Source organism: Chlorocebus sabaeus, chromosome 14 (genome assembly GCF_047675955.1).
Source record: "Chlorocebus sabaeus isolate Y175 chromosome 14, mChlSab1.0.hap1, whole genome shotgun sequence".
Classification (NCBI taxonomy): domain Eukaryota; kingdom Metazoa; phylum Chordata; class Mammalia; order Primates; family Cercopithecidae; genus Chlorocebus; species Chlorocebus sabaeus.
Window position 1 is genome coordinate 56013874 of NC_132917.1, and position 24149 is coordinate 56038022.

The 24149-nt window shown below is 40.6% G+C and overlaps 1 long non-coding RNA gene across 2 annotated transcripts in view; it reads left to right on the forward strand.

Annotated features, from left to right (window-relative positions):
* Positions 1 to 13708, forward strand: part of LOC103220231 (uncharacterized) — a 98144-nt gene extending 84436 nt beyond the window's left edge. For both annotated transcript variants that reach the window (XR_005243336.2, XR_492304.3), the window contains exon 4: positions 13439 to 13708. This is a non-coding gene — a long non-coding RNA (uncharacterized lncRNA). The remainder of the gene's footprint in view (positions 1 to 13438) is intronic.
* The last annotated feature ends 10441 nt before the right edge of the window (positions 13709 to 24149 follow it).

Genomic DNA, 24149 nt, shown 5'->3' on the forward strand with positions numbered 1-24149 from the left:
GAACCCCTGAAGAAATGGGACTTCAACAAGCTGAATCTGGATCATGGACTAGTAACCAAGCATGGGCAAAGGAGCAAGGAGCCTTGGATTTCATCATTTTTTCTGCCATTTATTAGCTGTATGATCTTGACTTACCTACTTAGGACTTCAGATTTCTTATCTGTGAAATTAGGGGATTTGTATAAGATCATCAAGGTCACACACCTATTTTTAAATTATGTGGTTTTATTTTATAGAAAAATTTGGCAAAATATTTTCTAGGTTTTGCATATAATGATGAACTATGATAAGGATTTTCGGACTGTCTGGGGAGTACACGGCAGGTTGAATAGAGACTTCCAATGCTTATATAGTTTACTGGCTCTGGCTAAGTGATATTTTGTTTATTGACTCATTAAGAACAAAGAAATTCTACTTGAAAACCATTTATTCACCACCTTCTATGTGCTAAGCTATTATTACGTGAGATGCTAAGGCTTCAGTGATGAAGAAACCAGAGTAACTGCTCTTAGGAAGCTCAAGTAAGCATGCAAACTAGTAATGTTAGTAGAACATGATAAGTAGTATTACTGATAGTTTTTCAAATATGGGGGGAAGGTGCAAAGAACAAAGGGGTTCTTGGTGAAAAAAAGTGGGAAGAGAGTGTCAGGGAAGGTTCCCAGCTGAAAAGATTTTTGAGGGAAGTACTAGGAATATTTTAATCTTGAAGCTCCCTAGCAGTACAAGAGCTATTTGGGCAGTAGCTTTTGATGACTCTAGTCTTCAGCAAACCAATATGGCAACAGTGATTGGCCTTATGTGGAGGCTGAGCCAGCAAGCATCATATTTTGCTGAGGGCCAGCTGCTTTTGATTCATGTATTTCTCTATGACAGTGGATGGTTCAGGTTTCAAATGGTGCATATTTTCCTGTAATGGGCCCAGGGGAGGACATACTGTTGAACAGAGCTTTAGAGATAGATTTATGGGCACACTGTTCAAGCTTTTAGATCACTTGTCTCTTTAGAAGTGGTGGGAATGGTTAGGGGTAGAGGAAGGAAGAGGCTAGAGGCTCTTGATATGCAAATGATTTTATAGTCACAGTAAGGGCTCCCATTTCTACTTAGGAATCATTTCATCCAGGGAACATAGTATTCAGTCTGCATATAGTGAGTTATCCAGAAATATTTTGCATATCAATAAATCGTTTCAGAATACTTACTATGTAACAGGTACTGTTGTAGGCATTTAATAAATATTTGTGGAATAAGTTAATTTATCATATTATCATATCGTTGGAATATTAATACTAATGAGATTGATAATTCAGGATACTCATAAATCTAAGCCAAATGGGCAAGGGTCTCTTTCCAAACTATGTCATTTAATGGTTGGCCCCTCAGGCACCTGAAATGTTTGAATTTCCCGGTTCAGAGGCTTGAAGCTCATGAGGGCCAGACCATAAGAAGTTCCCCAACTCAAGTGATTAGACCACCTGGGTCTCAGGCTGAAGTCCCTGTGCCTGAAATGGCATGACCATGCTCTTTCCTTTAGGGGACCCTGGCACCGACCTGAGCAACTGGAATATCAAAAGGAAATTATTGCTTCTGGAAGATTTGCGACTAGAAGAGTCACTGTGGCCTACACTGGGAGAGAGCTTAGCTAAGTCCAGTGATCAGCATTCCATCCATCATTGTCACCTGAGTGAACAAGTGCATCATGGGAATGTAAATGCACATTGGGCTATTTGGGGCTGTTGACCAGTTGTCTCAATAATGTTAGCTTGAATCAGATCAATGCTTAGCTGAGGTAATTGAGACAATGAAGTTTCAAATTGGGCAGGGAGGAGAAAACAGGGAAAAGAAGAGATGAATGTGTAGGTTTTTGACATTAGTTACATTTTCTAAACAAACCAAAAACAATGTGCTTGTTCCCACTGATAGATTTCATTTCCTTTTGATCTTTGGGAGGGATATTGAAATTTGGTTCAAATTTAGCCACTAATCCTCAAGTACCATTGGTATTCAAATATATCATGATTTCTTTCCCAGTCTCTCTTTATAAAGTCCAAAAATTGTATGTTATCCCCAATTTCAACGTGTTAAAACCTGCCAAGTCTGAGGCATAAAATACAGCACTTGCAATTCCACTAACTCTGGTTTTTCCAGAAAGTGAAATTGTGATGCTTATTCAAAATAGCACAAATAAGTACATGGTAGCATGTGCCTGTGGTCCCAGCTACTTGGGAGGCTGAGGTGTGAGGATTGCTTGAGCCTGGGAGGCCAAGGCTGCAGTGAGCTGTGATCGCTCCACTGCACTCCAGCCTGGGTGACAGAGTGAGACATTGACTCAAAGAAAAATAGCAGAAATGAATGCAACCCCCATAGAACACAGAAGCGCATTTAAAAAACATACTAGTTAACGGATACAAAGAAAACCTCAATAATAAACACCTAGGGAAAATACAGAAAGTAGTATTTCTTTTAGTTGTTATTTATTGCAATCTCAAACTTTTATTGAGATGGAAACAGAGAGAGCGACGCACAGAGAGACAGAGACTTATTTTTCTACCTCCTTGGATTTCTACCAGGCCTATAAAATATACTTTTCACTCCCTAACAGGGGCCAATATTGGGAGGGAAACATCTGTCCTTCTCTCCTGGCTCCATAACTGACTGGTGAGATTGGGAGGAGGAGAGGAGCACCGAGACCTTCTTCCTCTGTCTTATTTTCAGAACCACCTGCACAAGCTATGTGTATGGTCTTCTCTGTAGCATGCAGTGACCTGACCTGGATGGAGAATGGGGTGAGGTGGGATGGGAACCTGTGGTTGTACAATTTTACCCCTAATTGGCCAATAACTTTAATTTGTGGGAAGGGGATATTAGTTTCAAAATATGGTCATAGATCTAGCCCAATTTTCTAGCCAGTCTTATGAACTGATACTGTGCTTTTCTCTATTTGCCTCATGTGTTCTCTTAATTAATTCCAAATTCAGAGCAGATTTAAGGTGGTGAGCAGTTGTCACCCTAAGTCTGTTTCAAGATACAGTGCTGCTGAGATTTCCCAAAGAAAGTGATTTTTAATTATTTCCCTTTATGATAGGGATCTCTTTTCCCCCTGCTCTTTAGCTGGGTCCCTGAGTAAAGAGCAGAAGGAGTGTAAGAAGCTCATTATCTTCTTTCCTCCTGTTCCACCACATCCCCACACATGCTCCATTATGGCCACTTACGTACAATCTGCCTTTCCGCCTCTCTCCCCTCCTTTCCTTGATTTTGCACCACTGGGTACTGTGGGTTTATTTTTCACAGTCTTTACCCTTTTCTTAAATTCCTTTCTTCCCTCTTAATCTTTACATATTTTCTAGCTTGCAAGATCTTACCTTAAACTAAGAGTGATATTTGTACCTCACCAAATGGGATCTATCAGACACTGCTTTGCAAGATCTCCTGTATTGAATTGTCTTTTTGCATTGCAGTTATTATTATTGTTGCAGAACATCCTATTGTTACATAACGAGGCCCGAAAACTCTATGAGGGAAATGGCTTAGATTTATACTTGTTTGTGTGTCGCAAAGAGCTTTGCCAATATTAGGTGCTTCATAAATATCAGCTCCTCAGTTTACCTACTGGGCAGTCTTTGCAGTGTCATTTTAGTGTAGACATTTAAGTGTGCTAGACAAAGGTGGGAGCTCTGAAAAGTGATGACTCTATTTCAGCCAATAGTTTTAAAATGTGTAAACTCTTATTAGTTTCTGTCTCCAGAAGTTGCTAATGGGGGTGGCCAGAAAGGAGTAGTCTTTTTTATTTTGGCTTAATAGAACAATAATGAACATTACCAAGTCTCTGCAGCACCACAGCCATCAAGCTAAGTGTGTTGTAGATATTTTCTCATTTAGTAATCACAACTATAATATTGGTGCTATCATTACCCTTGTTTCACCAGAGAAGTGGAGGCTCCAATATATTAACAGGTTTTAGGTATCAGAGCTGTGATTTGAGCTTGAGGCTTCTTAACTCCAAACTTTTAGCCACAATGGCACCTTGCCATAAAGCTTTTCCATAGATATTCTCAAGGGGGCTATTCAGGCATTCAGCAGGTGTTTGTGCTCTTTACCTGTGATGAAAACCAGAGGAAATGTGTAGGGTGCTAGTATAAAGGTTGAGAATCCCCTGGACCAGGGCTTAAATCTGATTCCCCTCATACAAATTCTGTCTGATTAGGAGTAAGTTTCTTAACCCTTCTTATCTTCAGTTCCGTTATCAAAAATATTAGGATCATAATTCTGTTAAATGAGATAATGCTGACAAAACACTAAGCACAGCACCTGTAAGTGTTCAAGAAATGTGATCTGCCATTATGACAATTACATGCCAGCTTAACACTCCCGCAGATGACATCAATGAAGGTAAATGAGGAAATTAGTCAGTGGAGTCCTGTGTAAAAGGAATACTTGGAAAGACTGACAGAACTGCAGTCTCCATAGGGGCTGAGATCTCTATAGCATATCAATATTTTCTAAACACTTTATTCTTTTCTTTAGATATAAAGGAAATAGCATGACACCCACCAGTTAGTCCCACAAAGCTGCAAGGACAATAAAGGTGTATACATATGAACATGAAAGGATTGGGAATGAAGGACTCATGAGCAGGTTATGTGAGACACTCCCCCAACCCATGCACCATTTCACGTCATCTGTAAGGGGCTCTAGTAGAGCCCTCTGTGCTGCCTGTGGAGAACCCTGAGGCATTTGGACAGCATGTTGTCTGTGGTGAAGGAGGTACAGGCCCCAAGTCAGGAGACAGAGGTTTCACTGCATGGGACTGGGAAATTGGAGATACTTGTTTAAAATCTTTTACTGTTTTTTCAGGTTCTCTGCTTTTTTTTTTTTTTTTTTGCCAAATACATTTAAGGCTGTGATGGCTTTATATTTGAAAGGCTGGGGTATCAGAAAGAGTACTGCCTCAGGGTGAGCAGGCTGGCGTGCCATCCTCACTGTCCCTCCTTATTAGCCTAAGGACCCTGAAGAAACCCCTGACTGGGCTGAGCCACTGCCATCTGTAAAGTGGAGACCATATCCATATGTATTACCTCTTCTCCTTAATTTTAAGGATTGCTATGAGGACCAAGAAGGTAAAGGTGTAAAGTACTAAGCTATGCAAATATTTTCCTGAAGAGCTGTCTGTCCTACCACTGCTCTGCACCCTTGTCCCTCCCCAAATCCTTTTTTTTTTTTTTTTTTTTTGCCTTCTAATGAACTCATAGAATGTACTGTCTTGCTTCATGTACTGTTTCCTCCAAACCTCCCCACCTATATCTGTGAAAAAGAATAGGAGCCGGGTGTGGTGGCTCATGCTTATAATCCCAGCACTTTGGGACGCCGAGGCAGGTGGATCACCTTAGGTCAGGAATTCAAGACCAGCCTGACCAATATGGTGAAACCCTGTCTCTACTAAAAATACAAAAATTAGCCAAGCATGGTGGTGTGTGCCTATAGTCCCAGCTACTGGGGAGGCTGAGACAGGAGAATTGCCTGAACCTGGGAGGCAGAGGTTGCAGTGAGCCGAGATGGCGCCACTTTACTCCAGCCTGGGCGACAGAGTGAGACTCTGTCTCAAAAAAAAAAAAAAAAAAAAAAAAAAGAATAGGAACATTTGCGAATTGAAAAAAAAAATCAGCATATTTGTGCTGTTGGCCATTATCTACCGAGGTTGAGCATCTTGGTCCAGCCATGGGCCAGCCACCGTTCTCTACCCACAGCTCTCTTGGAACCTCCTGCTGTGGTTGATTGGAAATGTAGCCCCACAGGGAACACCTCTGTGGTTGTTCAGGCCGTGGTTCTCCTCGTGCTTCCCAATCTAAATCCAAGGGTTTTCTCAGAGTAGTTTACTGAAGTCCTATCATCAGGCAGGTGACAATGTGTTATAGATGAGGCAGCAAGACCTGTCAAAGACAGGTGACTAACCTGAGGCTCTTAAGTGTGGGAGTAGGAAGTAGACCTTTTCATTACTCTGTGCTGTGCTTCCACTGAAAAATGGAAAAGAGCCTGGGTCAGAAGAGGGGAGAGTTGGAGGCATAGACAAAAACATGAAAAGTGGAAGTGGCTACTACTTCCTTTTCTAGCAGTAAAAACATTTATACAAACATACCTACTATTATAATATATGCATGATGTAGTAGATACACAGCTATGCAAGCCTTCCCACTCCCTACCTGCTCACTACAAAAATTCATAAAGAACTACCTAAAATCAGGAAAGACTGAGAAAAACTTCTTATCAGATACACCTGGTCCAGTTTTAATTCTTGCTTTTTTAAAAGAAATTTAAAAAATTATAGAAGAGAATAAAGATGAAACTGTAATAATCTCGATTTCCTTTACTCAAAATGAACCATTATTAATATACTGGTATATTTTCTTCCAGTCTTTTTAAAAATAAAAGTAGCTTATTGTTATGTTTATAAAATTATAATTTTTTACATTTAGAAATAAAGTGTATTAAATTTGATTTTACTTGAACTTACAGAAGCAAGGCTAAAGGTATTATTAAACTTCAAATTCATACTGCCTTTTAACAAAAAATATTGTTTTGTAAAAGTACTTTTTAAAGTTAAGAAAACATGATAAATATTGGTGTTGGAATCAAGACTTTTAAAGGGCTATATTTTAATTTTCACCATTTTAAATTTACTTCCTGCTATGGAAGTAAAAAGGCCATGGCCTTTTTTCCTACATCTTCACATTTTCTCTATCATCATCTCCAACTTTTGTAAGTTTTATTACTTTTTTACATTGTTTCGGTTCATAACATTGAATTTTGTTCTGTAATTACAGTTTTCATGTCCTAAATAGGCAATATTTAAGTGGATTGAACCACTGGTTTTTTAAAAGACACATGCATTCTCTGTTTTAATTTTGATTAAAATGAATTGGCAAGTTTTTATCATCTGTTTTTTTCAGACAAGCTTATGGTAGTATGTTCCTTTAGTCCTCTCCTGGTTCATAATGCCTAATGCTTTTATACTTGATTGCCATCTTGGGTATGACATTATTGGGTCATGCTATTTTCACCTCAAAACAATTGTTCCATTGTCTTATAGCATTGGCTAATGCTGTGGAGAAGTCTAGGGCAGCCTGATTTTAATCCCTGTTGGGCTATTTGCTTTTTCTGTCCAAATGCCTGAAATAATTTTATCCCTGAAATGCAGGAGCTTGGTTAGGATCTGTCTTGGTACAGAGAGTCCTGTATAAATTTTCTCATTGCACATATTCTTTTCCACTATATATAATTTAAAAACATTTCCTTTAATTCAGCTAAATTTTCTTGCATTATATTTTTGAATATATTAACTATTATTAATATATAACCATTATTAATAATTAGAATATATTATCTATTAGGCTATTTCAAGAATACAAGTGTTTCTGTATCTTTCATATCAATTATCTTTTTTCTCATTGCTTTATCTTCTTAAATCTGCCTGTATCCTAAGTAGCTGAAACTATTTCTATGTGTAATTTCATTATCAGTGGTGCTTATTCTGTTCCTTCCTCTTCTAATTTATTTGCTATTTCTTTCATGATACTGCTTTGATTTTTCAAAATGTTTCCATAAGTCTTCAGTTTTCCTTTTCATAACACTCTTTTTTTGTCATTTTATTTTTGGCCCAATATTGAATTTATATTCTTGTTAAGATGTTTTGTGTCAAGAAATCAAGAAGAACTTGTGAGAAAAGTTTTTTCAAGTTTTAAAAAAAGTTAAAAAAACCTTTCAGACAGTATGCTTCCTTCTTCAATGATTATGAAAAATCGATCTTCCCAGTTGGATTGAAACAAAAAGCCCAGAATTATGTTGAGACACCTGCATGTTTTGATTATGATTTCCTAACTGACATTTCTGACAGAAGCCAAGACAGCAAAAGGGATTTGTAGATAATCAAGGTGGACATTGGCATCTACACAGAAAGCTGACACCATTTCATCAAGTGTTTCTTTACTATGACTTGTAAGTTTTCTGTTCCTACTGTGTTTCAATTCCTGGGCTTGTGGGCTTTGTGTGCTTTCTGTGAAGTCACTGTTTTTAATTTTTGCAGGTTTAAGCCCCCTTTAGCCTATATCTTCTATGTTAACTAGAATACAAATACATGAGAAACTTTTTAATTAAAATTTAAATCATCACATGCTGGGAATTTTCTCTATAAACAATTTACCACATCCAACAGTACTTCTTTTGACGCTAAAAATAAAAATAAAACATCGAACTGATTGAGAAGATTCGGTGCAAAGAAACAAATGCAGAGTCAAATCTTTCTAAGACAAACAGCAACATATTCATAAGGAAGATGCAAAGACTTAAGACTTATATGGTATTTAAACTGTATTCAAGTGATAGCAAGATAATTGGTAAGAAAATTAACCAGCTTCATTTATGAGATCTCAATTTATCATAATACTCAATGTTTTTATAGTTTCTCCTCAATGCTCTCACATTTAGATGGAGGTAATCCATTTCTATTACATGTGCTAAATTTAGTGATCCTTTCAAATGATGCTCAGTAATGGGCTGTTTCAGCAAATATAATCAAGTTGTTTCATTTACTTTAGCATGCAAATTCAAGCTCCCTAGAGTAGTTCAAAAGAGGAAAACTTGCTGGCATGGCATATGCTGATGGTTTTGTTTGATTCTCCTTAGACTGAGAGTAGGAGTTAGCAAATAATTTTTGTAATTGTATATGGAAAACATTATAGCACCATGCAAATGTTTAATAGTGTAGTGATTTTTGTTCAAAGTACATGTTCGCCAAAATCTCCTACTTTCTAGAAATATTTAACGAAGTATAAACACGAATTTTATTTAACCTTGCTTAAAAGTCAATTCTAGACACACAGGAAGGGGAAAAATCCAACTTTTGTTTAGTCTCTAAAATGGGAGGAATGTAAAATCTAGAAAAACCTAGATATTATGAGCAATGTTTCTCTTTTCTGGTAGCTTATGATTTTTGGAGCCCTTCACTCACTAGAATCATCGTGAAAATCTGGGTCCTCTAGGGATGTATTCTCAGGGTAAAGGATGCCTTAATTTCTTTTTTTTTGTCTTTTCTTACGTTTATCACACTTTATATTGTCTTTTGAGGTAGGAAGTCAGCAGGAGTTGTTTTCTGGTCACAACCGTGCTGACCAAAACAAGATCTGGTCCAGACAGGATAAAATGAAGAAACTGGCAGGAACCAGCAGATGGTGACAAAAGTGATCCCTAGCTTCCCTCATTGCTCATTAGCACTAGACACTCCCACCAGCACCATGACAGTTTACAAATGCCATGGCAAAGATCCTGAAGTTATCATTCCTTTCCATGGCAAGGACCTGAAAGTTACTGCCCCTTTCCATGGCAAGGACCTGAAAGTTACTGCCCTTTTCCTAGAAAGTTCTAAATAACCTGCCCCTCGATTTGCATTGGCCCACCCCTAAATTTGCTTGTAATTGAAAGTGGGTTTACCTGAGTATAAATACAGTTGCCAAGAGCCCCTTCATTGCTGATTCTGTGTGCACTGCTTATGAGTTAGCAATGTTCCACTAGCAACAATACTGTTCACTAAAAGATTGCCGCTTAACACCATTAGCTCATCCTTAAATTCCTTCCTGGGTAAAGTCAAGAATGCTCCCAGGCTAAGCCCCAGTTTGGTGACTCACCTGTCCTGTAACACTATCACTTGATGTCCTAGCTGCAGGCACATGTAATACCTAAAATACGTTTGTCGTGAAAAGCTAGCAGTGATAGAAAATGAATTTATTCACAAAAAAGGAAATGGTTCCAGGGTTAAGATAGAAATGGTCATTTACCTTCACTTTAAAAAACAGAACAAATATCTGCTTGAGTATCTACTGAGATGGCCATTTTGCCAAATGGTACATGCAATACTTGGAATGAGCTTTGGGTGAAAACAACTCCTTCCAGAATAATACAGGGCAATGAACAGGGTTCCTTAGAATTGAGTCAGAGGGTGAGGTTCCACAGGAAATAGCAGTGGCTACTGTTTCTCTCAGTTGTCCTTAGATAAGCAGTTGTTTTCTGGGACTGCCTGGTCAGACCTGGAAATCTGTGAGTCTAGTCTTAGTGGCCACACAACAACTGTAATGGCACTAGATTATGTCTACAGGAGAGGAACTAGAATGCTTGGCAGAAAGGAGGTAATCAAACTGATCCCCATGGATTAAAGGTCTTTTTTTTGCTATGACTTCCAAATTTATCTTTGGTTAGGTTTGTGAGTTCTAGGCTCACAAATCCATCCATCTATTTGACACCTCACAACTCACAGAATCACAAAACTAATGTGTTTGAAAATAGGACACTTGCTTCTCTGCTACTGCCTGCTTTGCGTCTTTCCTGTCTTAATAATGATACCTCTGTATGTTGATCCAGTTACTCCATAGAGAAGCCCAGGAATCATTGGTGATAATTCTTTCCCTTATCCTATTCCATATATCCAATCTATCAGCAAGTCCTGTCAATAATGTGTCTGGAATCTCTCTACTTCATTCCACTGTTCTAGACCATCACCATCTCTCGTTTAGATTAAAGTAGCAGTCTCTGAATTTATAATCTGTCTTCCCAAACTCAACCTATTATCCACTTGATGGCAAAGGTCATCTCTCAAAAGACATATCAGATTATGTTGCTGCCATGATCAAAACCTTTCAACAGCTTCTCAGCAAAATAGAGTTTAAAGTAAGATTCAAACTTCATATGATGGGCTACAAAGCTCTGCATGATCTGGCCCCAGCCTCCTTTTCATCCCCACTCTCTGCCTCCTTGCTTCCCCTCCCTAACCCAGCTTACTAGCTGTAGTCACCCCAGTTGTCTCAGTGCCTCAGCATCTCATTCTAAGCTCTTTCTCATCTGAGGAGCTCTTGCTTGATGTGGATGACCTTCTCTCTAGTAGTCATCACCTCAGCCTCTTGTTTGTTTTCTCCATTACACCTATTTACACTTCACATTATACTGGAATTACTTTATTCATTTCCTTGCTTACCTATTTCTTGTCTTCCTTTGCCCACCAGTAAGTAATGACTATGAGTCCAGAGACTGTCTTTGTCATTCTGCCCTTATCAGCAGCACATAGAGGAAACCCAGTAAATGTTTGTCAAATGAAGGAAGGAAGGGAAGAAAAGAAGGACGGAAGGACTAGTGTGAAGGAGGCAAGACTGTGGCATAAAGACACACTTCATGTTCTGCTGAGGGAAAAGCTGGAGCTAAGACATATGCTGAATCTATAATTAAGAACAAAAAGGAAAAGAAAAATGCAGCTTGGTCACCAAATCCCAAATCTCTTGGCTGGGGAGGTCACCTTGACATTTCAGGGAAGTGATTTCAGAACAGTAAACTCACACTCATTAATTAGGAGGTAATTTAGTAGGCTATAGAAATGAGTAGGAATGAATATCAAAAGGGTTTGGACAACTTTACGAATGCTGGTATCATATAAGGCTACCAAATGAGGAATGGATGAAGGCCTGAGGAAGAGCTACCATTCATTTTCTTTTTTTTGAGTGTCGTAGCTTTTGTTGGTCTCTGTGTTGCATTCATTGTGCACAAAAGCAACCAGCACATTTTATCTTTAAACTGAGAGCTGTATGAAGTGCTTTATCCTCCCAACTCTATTTGGTGGACACTCCTGCTTTCCTAGTGAGAAGACAGAGTCTTGAGAAGCTGAGTGACCAGCTGCATATCACATTTGGTGAAGCAAGAGCTGAGAAATGAAATGAAAGTGGTGCTGTCACCAGAGCCCCTGCTCCTACCTTCTGTTCCCACCCTATTTAATATTCAGCATCCTGATCCCTAGAGAAAATGGTGAGATAGAGAAAATTGCATTTAGCTTCTATTTCTCCACCCTTTACCCTGTTAGGTGGTCTCTACCCAGGCCCCGTGATCAGTTCTCAGAGCTCACCCCTGGTTGGAGTCCCTTTAGAAAGAATGAAAGCTGATAAGTCATTAACGCTTTAGCATGAATTAGTTAATGACCCTACAGGGAAACCACTGACCTTTGTGAGGTGAAATATTTTGGCCGGAGGCCTTCACCTCCCCCTCAAATCTCAGGCTGCTTCTCCTGGGTCCAAGCTGACTAATGAGCATGTGTAGGCAGAGGAGTTCAATAAAGATTGACTGATTTATTGATCTATGGGAGCAAAGCTGAGCTTAATCTTCCCTTGCAGCTGTTCCTTTCCTTGCACATCTCTGGAGACTTGTGTTTGGCCCTGCCCAACATCACCATGTGTAGTAGCCTATCCTACTCCTTTGAACCAAGTCTTACTGGGAGTTTGATATGAAGTTAACCACTGGCAGAGAAACATCTAGAGACCCTAAAGAGGGGCCCAAATCTGTAGCTCCAGGAGTTTCCATATCACATACAAGGAAAGCTAGCCAATGACTTTCCCACTGCCAGAGGGGCACAGAAGGAACAACACTAATCCCCCAGAGAAAGAACAAGCCAAAGCATCTCTAGGGCCCTGCCTCTATGTACCAAGCCATGAAGAGGCTGGGAGTGGCTCATAGACCATGCCATGTGAGAGGAGAGGTGGTACTGGACCTCTGGGTCCTCTTTGATCCCAAGCTGGTGTATTAGTCATTCTTGCTTTGCTGTAAAGAAATATCTGAGACTGGGTAATCTCTAAAGAAAAGAGGTTTAATTGGCTCATGGTTCTGCAGGCAATACAGGAAGCATGGATGCATCTGTTTGGCTTCCGGGGAGGCCTCAGGAAGCTTTCAATCATGGAGTAAGATGAAAGGGAAGCACATACGTCTTACATGGCCAGAGCGAGAAGGAGAGAGAGCAGGGGAGGTGCTACACACTTTAAAAATAGCTAGATCTCACGAGAACTCACTCACTCTCGCAACACAGTACCAAGGGGAAAATCTGCCCCCATGATCCAATCACCTCCCACCAGACTTCACCTCCAACACTGGGGATTACAATTTGACATGAGATTCGGGCAGGGAGACAGATCCAAACCATATCAGCTGGCAGAGGAGAAATGCCAGGGTGACTGCCCCGGCTAGCAGGTGGAGGAGGCGCAGCATCCAGTGTGGAGCACAGCCCTCGAGTTGTCTTCTGAGCTGGGCTGCTATGTCCAGAGCCTCATCTGGGCGGAGAGGCTCCTTGCCAACCAGTGCTGAATGTGTGGTGTGGTTATGGTGAAAGTGACAGTGGTGGCAGAGCCACCTTTAAGCAGGAATATTTGTCTTCAGGGTCCACACTGCACACCCCATGCTTAATTCTGGGGCTGCTCTTTGTAAGTGACACAGGAAACCACTCAATAACTGTCATATGAGCAAACATGGAAGTAACTGGGGCTATTTATCCTAGACACAAAGGGACTTAGAGGGTACTTGAGAGCCTACTTCAAATACCGCTGGGATTGTCACACAGATGATGGCTCTGACTTGTTCTATATCTCCCCAGAGGTTGGTATTAGAACCAATGGAAAGAAGATGGAAAGAAGATGAATCTCATCTAAAGAAGAGTTTTGTTATGACCAGAGGCATCTGAAGTGGAGCAGGCATTCCCAGGAGCATGATGAGCTGTCCATCCCTAGGAACGTTCGAGAAGAGGCTGAGGGATTAACGTGAGTATTAAAGTGCTCAAGCATTTGATGAGAGATTGGGTTAGACTACTGAGGGGCCCTGCAACTCTGAGGTATAGGGTTCTAAGAAATCAGGAATGTAGCAGCATCTGTCTGTTTGGCTAAGAGCAGGATAGATGAACATCCGTAGAACTGTCTACCTAAGCATAGGTAGCTGGGCACCAAATGGTTGGTTTTCCTGCAGAAAGAGAACATCATAGAAACTCTCAAAAGCAGCCTTTTAGCACTGGGGCTAAATCTGACTTCAGTGTTTCATTTTCAAATATACCTAAACTCCAAAGCATGGAAAGACAGCATCTTAGTGAAGGGAACTTGCCTTTACTTCACACCTACCATGTTTTATGCCTTCACTGTCCCGTATTTTAGCCACTATCTGCATGAGGCTATTGAACACTTGGCATGTGCCTAGTCTGCATTGAGATGTGCTGTAAGTATAAAATACATATGATTTCAAAGATTTAGTATGACAAAAGGAATTTAAAATATCTCATTTATATTTTTATATTGGTGACATGTTAAAATAATATTTTGATACGTTGGGTTATATAAAACATATAAATAAAATTAATGTCATCTGTTTCTTTTCCTTTTTAAAAAAGTGTAGCTAATAGAAATTTAAAATCACACATGTGGCTTACATTCTATATCTATTGAACAGTGCTATTCTAGATCCAGGATAAGTATTTCCCTTCATTATCTTATTTAATTTTCATAACTATGATATGAAGTAGAAGACACTAGAATTTAGGGAGATTGAATAACTTGCCCAAGGCCATGCAACCAGTAAGTTGCTGCCTAGGGATTTGAACCCAGGCCCCATCGACTCGGTGACCACACTCTTCCACCACGTGATGCTACTATATTGATGTCCTCTTTAGGGAATTGCTGCTATGTTATAAAATGCTAAAGAAAGGAGGATGAGAAATGGTTGTGGAAATGCTGACAGCAGCTAAATTACATAATTAAAAATGCAGGCGGCTTCAGAAGTATGTGCATAGGCTCAGGAATGGACAGTAAACCTGGCTCCAAATTAACCCGTGCCTGCATGTAAGGGAGTCTGCAATCCTGGAACATTGGAAATGCATGTCACTACGGGAATTTTAAAGTATCAGACATAGAGGGGGCATTCCAGGGATAGACCTTCTGAGCTTTGTGGCCTGGATTTAAGCAGAGGCAGAAACCCTGCACCACCACATGAAAAGCCTTAATGCAAACACTCTCTGCTGTGCTGGATGGTGGGATCACTGATGGAATAGGGAGAAGATGGGAGATTAGGGAGTGTCCTAGGGGAATTTAGTAGCCTCCTTGATTCTGACTCAACAAAACTTACTATCATAAATAACCATCCTGGCTGGGTACAGTGGCTCATACCTGTAATCCTAGCATTTTGGGAACCTGAGGCAGGAGGATTGCTTGAGGCCATGAGTTCAAGACCAGCCTGGGCTACATAGAAAGACCCAAATCTCTACAAAAAGTAAAATAAATAAATATATAAATAACCATCCTATATATGGAACTTCTGTATCTGACTCCAGGGGCACTTTCATTTCTTTTTTCTTGTTAGTGTAGTGAGGCAGGCTTGCACCTTTTTGGAAGGGATTCTTCACATTTCCCCATACATACAAATCCCCCTATCTCCTGGCCCTCCCCTCAGTGCCACCTTAGAAGAGAGAGTGCTGCTTCCTCTGACCTTGTTGGATCGGGGGGTCTCCAAGCCAGGCTACTGGTGGGCTAACGGCTACATGTTAGGGGACCCTTGAGGCTGTGCCACACGAAGGTTTCTCCTGGGGATCATCTGTCCATGTACTTACAGGTAGAAAAACAAAAGGCAGCCCTAGGCTGTTGAAGAGAGGACAATCAATGACGGGCCTTCTGCAGTTCTGAGTTAAATAAATAAGTAAAATCACTCCCAAATAATATTCAGTTGAGAAGATTCATGAGAAGCAAGGTAAATGGCCTATACAAATACCTGACTGAGGAGAGAAAGAAACCATGATAATGATTTTGCCAGCCCAAAGGGAAGTGGAAGCAGAGTTAGAAGGAAATGATTGACTTACAATTATACTGACTAGGGATCCTGGGGTTTGTGACTGCTGAAAATTACTCAAGGAGCCCTAGAGCAGCAATAAAACCCCCAAAGCCCAATGCTCCAAAGTGATTGGCTACATATAGTCAATTCTAGGTCACTCAGGAGGATGTGGGGCATGTGGAAGGGGCAGTGGGATGCTGGCCAGCTCAGGAGGTTCTGGGCAAAGCTGCAGGTAGGTGGAGCTGTTTCAAGGACACCACCCAGGACCGTGAAAGCGGGTGCGGAGAGACAGGAGATCAGTCAGAAAGAGAAGAATTTTCATGCACAAGTCATAGAGAAAATTTGAGTGCCCAATCCTCCCAGCTTCTGAGGGCTCCAGAATGGTGTAGCAGAGCCCAGCCGATAGGACAGACAAATAAATGACCCTCAGCTTAGACCTACAGTTCCTTCACCTCTGCATTCTGAATCTGGGAGAGACTTCCAGAATGAACTTAAGGAAATGTAGTTGTTTTCCTTGAATGACAACCTCAGAAGGCTGGGGCTGCACCTGCAGACAGACCCTAACAGACCTGCCAAATGGGGATTTATCCAACCTTCATGGGACCTGCTTTTATTTCTAGTTAGTTTCTACTAGTAGCACTGTTAGCAGTAAGGGCAGTGATCAATCAGAGATCAGAGTGGGGGAGGGAAGGTCAAGAGAGGCCCTCTTTTGGTCAAAGGTAGAACAAGGCTGGTGTACCTCTGAAGATAATCCTCAACTCCCATTAGCCCCAACAATTCCATCAAAATTTTTATCAGGTCCTAAACAAGGAGGTAAATTAATAAACCTGTTTTCTGTTTATTTTCCCAGTCCACATAGTAAGTAATTAATGTACACAAAATAAATGCCTGAAAGTTATAAAGTGAGGCTTTGCAGTTATGTTTTTCCAAGGGTCATGCATTGTATTTCCTCTGAAGTCAGCACACAATGGTAAAAGGGAGACTTACTGAACTAACTGCTTTGCAGGTGCTCCTGTGAATTCAGATTCTTCCCTCCATGGCATGACCAGTGAACATCCATTAAGTTATGTCAATCAGGCCAGAAAAGTACACGTCTTCCTTTTCTTATAATAAGGGGGCCACATTATTTTAGCCTTCTAAGGTGAGCCTCTGGACTTCCAGACAGAGGCTGAGCAAAGCTTGTCATTTGACAACAGCTCCAGTACAAACAGTGAAATGATAACAAGAATTTGAAAGCCCAGTATGAGATGCACAAATGGCACCTGGAATTAAAAAGGGCTTAAAAATTAAAACTAGTTCAGCATCTTCCCTTGCCTCATCTCTTTCTCAGAGCAGTATAGAAAGCAAAACCCCCACAGATGCCGCTCTGCCACACAGTGTTAGCAAGTAAAGTGCAGAGCAGGTCACAGTATTTCTAATTCAGATTAATGACCCCATTCAGCACTGTCTCCTTAGCAGGAAATTAGAAAGTGTAGGAAGGAGCAAATAGTGATTCATAATATGTGACTCGGAGTATTGGCAGTTGTGCTAGTTAAAAGCTAAGATATTGTTTTGATACAAAATAATTGAGTCTGACTTATTTATGGGATAAAGTGTTCCCCATACTAAGAGATTCTTTTTTATAAAGTTACATACCCATACGTTTGAAAGACAGGAGAACTGACCTTTGCCCATTTTGTTTGCTGAATCTCTGTTAGAAGCAGTAATTTGGGGTAATAGGCTGGTAGGGTCTCATATTTTTCTGGTACTTTGCTGTTGATTCTATATCTTTTTTTTTTTTGGCCCCTCAACATCTCTCCTTACCAGGGCTTAGTCCTGGTCTTCCATTCTCCACTCTGCACACTTATGTTTCAGGGAACTTATTTAATTTAGGGGCTTCATTTGCATCCTGTTTGCCTCCAGCCATGACTTTTCCCCCATGTCTTGCCATCTCTCACTCTCCAACACACACACACACACACACACACACACACGCGCACACACACACACTTCAATTAGATTCATATAGACATATATGAAACTCAACTCATTTTGCCTCATGTATATTTCATTGCTTCTCTAAAAACCTGTTCATGGCCATGCATATCCATTCTTCTTTCCTTTGCCTTCCATATCTTTTTTTGTTGTTGCTGTTGTTTTAGATGGAGTGTCTCTCTGTTCCCAGGTTGGAGGGCAGTGGTGTGATCTCCGCTCACTGTAACCTCCACCTCCCAGGTTCAAGTGATTCTCCTGCCTTATCCTCCAAGAAGCTGGGGCTACAGGCACAGGCCACCATGCCCGGCTAATTTTTTGTATTTTTAGTACAGATGGGGGTTTTGCCAGGTTGGCCAGGCTGGTCTCGAATTCCTGAACTCAGGTGATCTGCCCGCCTCTGCCTCCCAAAGTGCTGGGATCATAGGCGTGAGCCACCGCGCCCGGCCTGCCTTCCATATCTCATCTGTCACCAAGAGCTGCCCCTTCCTTTCTGGATTCAGCCTTTCTTGTTCATTTCCTCACTCAATATATAAGCTTGGCTTAGTCTCTTGTTTAAGAGAGAGAAACAATTTCTTTGAATAAGAACCATGACAAGCCCAGTCTTTGGGCCTGTCCAATACACTTTAACCTATGAGGATGCAGTCTTTGTTGTATACTATAGGGATGTGTCTCACTCACAGATCATACACCTAAACAGTGTTGATAAGAATTGAGAAAAGTTGGATGAGCTATAGAAACAAGAGCATCTGAGATGTTATTCCCAGCCCCAAATCTCAAATGGAATCTCCTGGGGAGTTTTTTAAAAATGCAGATTACAGCCAGGCGTGGTGGCTCACACCTGTAATCCCACCACTTTGGGAGGTTGAAGTGGGTGGATCACCTGAAGTGGAGTTTGAGACCAGCCTGGCCAACATGGTGAAATCCCATCTCTACTAAAAATACAAAAAACTAGACTGGTGTGGTGGCGGGTGCCTGTAATCCCAGCTACTGGGGAGGCTGAGGGAGGAGAATTGCTTGAACCCACGAGGTGGAGGTTGCAGTGAGCTGAGATGATGCCATTGCACTTCAGCCTGGGCAACAAGAGCGAAACTCTGTCTCAAAAGATTTAGATTACTCTTAAATCTCAATCTCACCTCCCAGGAGGTGTCTTGCATACTCTCCTGCTACCAGTCTCCTTGCTTTTTGTGGAACGCAATGAGCACTTTTCCTCCCCAGGGTCTTTGCACTTGCTAATTCCTCTTTGTAACTCCCTTCACCCAGATATCTGCATTGGCTTGCTCCATTACCCTGTTTAGGTCTCTGCTCCTCAGAGAGGTAATCACACTATCTAAAACAGCATCCTTCCATCTGCTCACTTTTATTCCATCTTTCTGTAGATCACTTGTTATATTACACATTTATAATTTTTTGGCCTATCGCCCCTCCTGAATAGTGAGTTATGTTAGGGCCGACGTTTTGTCTTGTTGGGCTACTGTTTTATTCTCAGAGCTAGAAAGATGCTTCCCACATAGTAGGCACTCAAGCAATGTCTGTTGAATCAGTGAATGACAGATGGATCAGAGATGCTGAGTTAATTGGGGAAGTCTGGTTCTAAAACAGTGGTTCTTAAAGCCTGGTCCTTGGACCAGCAGTTTTAGCATTGCCGGAGACATTGTTGGAAATGCACATTCTTGGGCTTCACCCCAGACCACCTAAATCAGAAACTGGGAGGCAGCTGTGTGTGCTTCAGCAAGCCTCCAGGTAACTCTGGTGCTTGCTAAAGCTTGAGAACCAATGCTCTAGATTGTTGTTTTGATGCCATGTTATCTCTTCCACCTATTCCTATTTGTCAAGACCATACAAAATATCTTATGGCACTCATATTTGACATTTGCAATGATCTTAGACTATTCTTTGATTGTTTCAGGGAGCTGGCTTGTCCTGTGGTCCTCAGGGATAACTCAGAATACATTTGTTGGTTAGATGATTTTGCTATATTCCTTAAATATTCCTTTTTTTTTTTTTTTTTCTGGTTCTAAGTACCATAAGGAGAAAGATTATACTCTTCCACTGACAGTTAGTACAAGTATATATTTTATTAGGATAGAGATGAGACATTGATTAAAAATACCTGTAGGTTGGTTAATTTTGACTAGTTGTTTTATTAGGTGTTAAGAATGTAGTAAAGTAGTAAGAGCATGGGCATAGGAGTCAGATTTGGGCTGGACCAGCTTTTAATTGGGCATAATGCCTGCCTTAAAGGGTTGATAGCACTGGTGCTCAATAGGCACCCAAAGTACATGTTAATAACAGTAATATATTGACATTTTTAAAACATAAAAAACATTTATTGTGTTGGTGCGTGCTTGAGTGTAATTATTAAAGCAGAAAGATGACAGTGGAAAGTATATTTTAGGACAGTAGTTCTCACAAAGTAGTGTTCAGACTAGTAGGCTCAGCATCACCTGGAAATTGTTAGAAATGCAAATTCCCAGACCCCACTCAGATCTACTGAAACAGAATATAACAGCGGGTTTAGCAATCTATGGTTTAACAAACGCTCCAGGTGATTTGGATGCATGCTCAAGTTGGGGAAGCCCTGCTTTAAAATAATGTACTCACATTCTCCACACCACACACCCCTTGTATATGGTGTGCTTATTTTGGGAAACAATCTTTAACAGATGAGAGGACCGTGGTAGCCAACAACTAGATAATTCCTGTTGAGGGATAAGTCAATAGGGTCCAAGTCATTTGAATTTGGGAAACAGACTCAATTCCTGGTTTCTGTATAAACTCATTCAGTGGACTAGCTTTCTGACAAGTCTTTGAAAAATGAGGCCCCTGGTAACAGCCCTCTCTCTCAAATATTTCCCTGGCCTGCAGCAATTAAACAGCTGAGCAGGAAACTGGACCTGAAGTTCTGTTAACCCTTTGTCAGCTAAAGCGCAGGAGTAATTTGTCTTGCTGGAGATATTTTCAACCTCTTTCCCTCCCACCACACTACAAAGGAAAACTGCCTCCTGAAACATCTCCTGGTGGAGCTGTGAGCTTCCCTGTCTGTGTGATTGAAAACAGCAAGGTCAGAGATCAACAGAGGTGAAAGGTCATTACAAACTAAATGCAGCTGCTGAATCTCCTTGTGCTTCTCCTTGGTGTCATGAAGACAAATAGCATTAAAAAAAATTCTCCCAATGAAGCAGCTCTCATTTTCTCCTTTCTCATCCCCCTCCAAATATTTCTTAATGAACTGCAAGTCCATCATCTATGAGCCTGATGGTTTTAAAGCTGAGCATTACCCAGCTAGAAACGATCAGAACTGAGTGGGTTAAGCCACTTTCTGATTGCTTTGGTCCTTGTATTGGTAAGTTGGGGCTTTTGTCAGTCCAAGTCCTTATTGTTACTATCTATGAAAATATCAAATCCATGGTAAAGTCAAGCCAGTTCTTCAGTGCCAGGCAAGACTGAGTTGCTGAACAAACACTCCCTGTTTATTGATAATTTTGGTGTCTTTTCCTTTGTCTTTTCCATACATTCATTTTTTCCCTTATTGTCCACATGTGCTTTGTAGATTTTTGGTGCAAATGTTGAATTCTAGGCCAGCATTTCCCATCATCTACTCAGGGGTTTCTCAGGGAACTCAAGCTAATTTGAATGTGAGTTTACACAAAAAGCAGTTGGGTTTATAATCTTATTTAATCCACATCTGTTAGAACCCAGTAACTCTTGCCTAGGCACAGTGGTTCACGCCTGTAATCCTAGCACTTTGGAAGGCCCAGGTGGGCAGATCACTTAAGGTCAGGAGTTCGAGAACAGCCAGGCCAAAATGGAGAAACCCTGTCTCTACTAAAAATACAAAAATTAGCCAGGTGTGGTGGCATGTGCCTGTCATCCTAGCTACTCCGAGGCTGAGACAGGAAAATCGCTTGAACCCAGGGGGAGTGAGCCGAGATTGTGCTACTGTACTTCAGCCTGGGCAACAGAGTAAAAATGTGTCTCAAAAAAAATCAAAGAACCCAGTAACTCTTTATTGAGGAAGAACAGTTTCTGTTTCTAAAGTGGACAAGTTTTGGATTTAGAAAATAGAATAGGCACCAACCAAAAGTGTCCAAGCAAATACCTCTTTAATAAGAATCCCCTGCATTCAAACCCAAACTAATTTTGATGAGGTCTTTGTGGTATTTAGCAAAATGCTTTGCTCACAGTAGATACTGAACACATTTTTTGATTCAATGTTACTTACAAATGTAAGTTTTAGCCACCAAAAGCATTAAAACTGGAATGACAATATAAGACATCTCATTTGTAGTGAAATGAGAATTAATCAAATTTGAATTTGTACTTCGTTGGTTCAGATGACGGAAGAAAGTGATGCAGGGCAGGTGAGCCCCAAAATGGGCTTAGCCCATGAGGGTTCTTGGCATTTCCCAGGAAACAAATTCAAGGGCAAGCCAGAGGTAGAAGAAAATAGCTTTATTGAAGCAGCAGTGTTACAGCTCTAGCAGTGTGATAGCTCCATGACTGCTACTGTAGAGCAGGCCTACCTAGCTGGCAGAGGGTAGCCGCTCAGGGCCATTCTACAATCATATTTATACCTACTTTTAATTACATGCAGATTAAGGGGCAGTTTATGCGCAGATTTCTAGGCAAAGTGTTGTAACTTCTGGGTCTCAGGTCATTGCCATGGAAAGGGGCAGGAACTCCCAGTTGGCATGGCAATGGTAACCTGACATGGCACACTGGTGGGCCTATCTTACAGAAAGTTGCTTCTGCCCCATGTGTGTTTTAGCTAGTCCTCAATTTGGTCTGATGTCTGAGCCCCACCTCTGGAGTTGAATTTCCACCTCCTAGCTCAAAAGCATTGCATTCCTGGTTTCAAGTGAATAATCCTATGTAGAGCAGTCAAAATGGGTCCACTGCTCCCACATAGTAAATGTTTGATGGATATGACTTTCCTTTTCCTCTGCCCCTCAGGTAAATGATGGTGTGAAGGAAAGGTTTCAGAATTATCTGAAAAAGATTTCGAATCCATTTGTGCACTGAGCTTTATATATAGACAGATTAAACACTGTCTCTTACAGGGAGTTTCCACTATGGGTTTCCCAGATAAAAGTATACTATTGTGGTAAGTAAAATACACATTTATCTATAACCATTACAACATTCATTGTAGTTTTTTGCTATCTTATGTTTTCTCAACCACTGTCTGAGAAATTTTTTATCTTTTATTTTAGGTTCAGGGTTACATGTGCAGGTTTGTTACACAGGTAAACTCATGTCGCTGGGGTTTGTTGTACAGATTATTTTGTCACCCAGTTACCAAGCCTAGTACTCAATACTTACTTTTTTTTTATCCTCTCCCCGCTTTTACCCTCACCCTCAACTAGGCCCCCTTGTCTGCTATTCTCTCTGTGTCTGTGAGTTCTCATCACTTAGCTCCCACTTATAAGTGAGAACAAGTGATATTTAATTTTCTGTTCCTTTGTTAGTTTGCCAAGGATAACAGTCTCCAGCTCCATTCACATTCCCACAAAAAACATGATTTTGTTCTTTTTTATGGCTGCATAGTATTCCATGATGTATATGTACCACATTTTCTTTATCCAATCTGTCACTGATGGGCATTTAGGTTGATTCCATGCGTTTGCTATTGTGAATACTGCTGCAATGAACATCATGGGCATGTGTCTTTATGGCAGAATGATTTATATTCCTTTGGGCATATACTCAGTCATGGGATTGTTGGGCCAAATTTTTTTGTAGAAAAAATTTGTAGAAGAGGTTTCCTCCTATTGAAAAGCAGGAGGAACAGCTATTCTATAGCTTTGCCTAAAGCAGGGCTTCCCAGGTATAGTCTGAAACCCTAGTGTTTTCTTTTTAAAATGCAGATTACCCGACTCCATCTCTGACTCTTTGGATTAGAATCTCTCAGGTGGGGACCTAGTAATCTGCTTTTTAAAACACATTTTCTCATGTCAATTTTCTTGTGCATTGAAGTTTGAGAACTATTGGCTTAAGGGAATTAGAAAATACCTTCACACAATCAGGAGTACTCTCCAGATGGATGAAGCTTTGTTTTTTCAGGTTTTACTTGAAGATGGAATATCTCTTACCTTTTTAAATCTATACTGTCCAGAAACTTGCTAGAATATCTATCAATCATGCCAGATAGTCTAGTGACAGTTTTAAAGCATTGTAGTCCTGCTGGAACTCTAAAACCAAAGAGAAATGATTTTGGATCACCTACAGATGTGGCTTAGTCATATAACTGTTTGCCTTCACTTGTGTACACTGAAATACCATGCAAAATTAAATTACAGCAGGGGAGGAAAGCCTTACCGCAGATCTGAAATTATTAGCAACTCCTGGGAGTGTTCACCTGATTTGTGTATATTTACATATAATCTTCAGTAAAATTAGGATACCCTTACCACCGTCTGTGTTGCTATAGCAAAGTGCAGGGGCAGCAAATATCTGTTTTATGTTTTGACACTCCTGACTCTAGCAGCTAGACATTTCTAATCAATTCCAACAATCCTTCCCTTTGA